This window comes from Momordica charantia (assembly GCF_013281855.1).
Source record: "Momordica charantia cultivar OHB3-1 chromosome 10 unlocalized genomic scaffold, Mcharantia_2.0 BLBB01000010.1, whole genome shotgun sequence".
NCBI classification, from domain to species: Eukaryota; Viridiplantae; Streptophyta; class Magnoliopsida; order Cucurbitales; family Cucurbitaceae; genus Momordica; species Momordica charantia.
This window is the reverse complement of record NW_028275158.1, coordinates 13,101,781-13,104,512: the sequence shown is the minus strand read 5'-3', so window position 1 is coordinate 13,104,512 and position 2,732 is coordinate 13,101,781. Positions and strand designations below refer to the sequence as shown.

The following is a 2,732-nucleotide window of genomic DNA, read 5'->3' as shown; positions in this document are numbered from 1 at the left end:
GTTTCTTGCAGATCACCACTTTTTGAAGTAATGAAGAAAACCTTCATTGATTTTTTTAAAAAATATACTCTAATTGTCATTGATTTGGTAAAATTGCACAAAATGTTAGCTATCTCTCTCGGAGTCACGAGTTTTATTTTGTCATTAAATTCCTCTGCCAGTTGAATGGTGGTCAACATCTTCATATAATTACCTAGTTGTTCCATATGGTTGGTTATTCTTGCTCCTTCATTCTTATTTTCATGTACTAGTCTGTTGGCTTTTATCTTCATATATTTAATTTCCTCTCTAGTTTATTTATTTCTCCAAAAAAAAAATGATATTAGAAAATATGCATGTTGCCAAAAACATGATGGAGGTTAGTTGTTGTGGTCATCAACTTCATATCTTTGAAACTTCTTTCTTGAGAAACTAAATGTGTGTTTGGTTGGTGATCTGAAAATCGAAATGACACGACTCGTCCCAGAAAACCTACTAGTTTAAGAACGGACCGCGCTGACCATGGACCCCACTAGGTGCAGAGTCTATAGTCGAAAATCTTCTAGACTTTTACACTAACTTTTAGCATCACTTCTATTCTTAAATTTCTTCTAGATACACTATTCATGATGTAACTACAGATGATATGCAATTTCTTAACGACTCTGGGTGGCAGAAACTGGTCCATTCTCTCTTTGAACCTCAGATACAACCTGAAGGGAAAACAAAGGGTAAAGAGTGAGCTGAAAAGCTCAGTGGGTGGTAAATTAATACAAAAAAAATAATATTGTAAAACTTCTTTCATAAACAGCTGAAGTTTCGAAGTTCTGCAAAACAAACCTTATAAAACCGTTCTAATAAATATTCCCATTAAATCTCATAAAACTTGAGAAACTAAAACTCATAAAGACTTTCTCATAATAAACGTGTAACAACACGCATTCTCTAAATAAATTTGTAAATCGTTCTCCTGAAACATTAAACAAAACTAGGAAAACACTTTCTAATATCATATAAAACATTTTCTTTCAACCAATAAATAGGTTTAGAAAACTCAACACCACACATGTATCCACATTCTATTCTGGTCTACTAGCGTAGAGTAATCTCAATACGCACAGCCGAATAATTATATTTCTGGTCTACTGACATAGAGTAATCTCAATATACACAGCAAAATAAGTCTCTCAACACGTGGAGTAAATGGTCCCAAAGACCTTCTATTTCTTGGTATACTATAGAAACACATTCAAATAGCATACGGGTAATCACCTGGATACAATAACATGGTGGTTTGAAAACTTCTTTCTCAATCTCATAAACTGTTCTAAAATTCTTTCTTTCTTCTTTCTAGGAACATTTCTTTCTTTCTCAAATCATTTCTAAAACCTTTCTTTCTAAAAACATTTCATGAAATTCTAATATTATTTTCTGAAATCTCTTTCTAAATAACATTTCATAACTTTCTCGAACACATTTCTTTAAATTATAAAGCATTTCTCAATTCTAATAAACATTTCTAAAATAATTCTTTCTAACACATTTTCTTCAATTCTCAGCAGAAATGCTAAATCATACATAATATATGTACTTTCTTGAAATTCTATCATGATAAACTTCTAAAAACATTTCCAAAATAAACCACTCACAAATCAATAATAATATCAAAAAATATTTAATAAAATAACCACTCACAAATCCTTTAAGGGAGTTGATAATATCAAAAAATATTTAATAAAATAACCACTCACAAATCCTTTAAGGGAGTTGTGCGCTGTACCAATTTCCGCTTGACCTGAAATATCGATTTAATACCAAATTATTTCACTTAATTCCAATTTCAACATAACTTAATTCAAACTTTAATCACAATAGCTTCAAAATAACCCAATTACCCCAAATTCCCCATTCTCTCTCTTCATTTATAACTCACTACTTTTTCTTCTTACAAGTGGGTCCCACCGAACCCATTAAATTTCTCTTTCTTCACTCCATTTCACGCAAATAGCACAATTTTTCCAACATTTTCTTCTTTTTTTTTCCTTTTTTTATTTAATTTAAAAACCACTCTCTCCCCTCTACTATTCATCATCTTGTTCCTTAATCCAAAACCACCATACCATGGCTTCTTCTGCTCCATTTCTTTTTTTTAGCTTATTCTACAAACTATACCAATCCAGATCTGTGACCAAAACGCATAAATTGAAGCTAACTCATCGATACGCATATTCACGTAAACCAGAAATCCAAGTTCAACACCTATTTCAAGAGATTTCTTAGGCAAAACAACAAACCCATAAACTATTTCTCTTCAACCCGTATTTCTTCCCAAACCTTCAAATAAAAACAACTTTAATTACCACTTCTAAGGTTGGTTCTTCAATCCGGCTCACAATCACCATCAAAATCTTCCTCTTCCTTATGTTTCGGTTGAAATCACCAAGATCCCCTTTTCTTCCTCCTTTTTCCTTTTCGTTCTCTCTCTTTTCCTTTATTTTCTTTCTTTTCCTTTCCTCTTTTTTTTTATCTAATTTTTCTTACCACCACGTGTCCTCTTACACCACACATACTTGCACCCCTTTTTTTTCAATTTTCCAATTTCTTTTTAAACACAAAAGTAAAAATTCATTTTCTTTTTCTTTTTTTATCCAACGACCAAAATGCCCTTATTCCAATTTTTCTTATTATTTATTTATTTTTTACTCCAAACGGTCATTACATGAAATTTGAAAACAAATGATTCATTGAAAAAT

General features: G+C 31.3%; 1 long non-coding RNA gene across 1 annotated transcript; it reads right to left on the bottom strand.

Moving 5' to 3' along the window:
• Positions 1 to 429: 429 nt before the first annotated feature.
• On the bottom strand, positions 430 to 2,467 carry LOC148208586 (uncharacterized). Its single transcript, XR_015788485.1, has 3 exons — positions 2,340 to 2,467; positions 1,731 to 1,774; positions 430 to 692 (listed from the first exon to the last, which is right to left on the bottom strand). It is a non-coding gene; the product is annotated as an uncharacterized LOC148208586 (long non-coding RNA).
• Between the last annotated feature and the right edge of the window lie 265 nt (positions 2,468 to 2,732).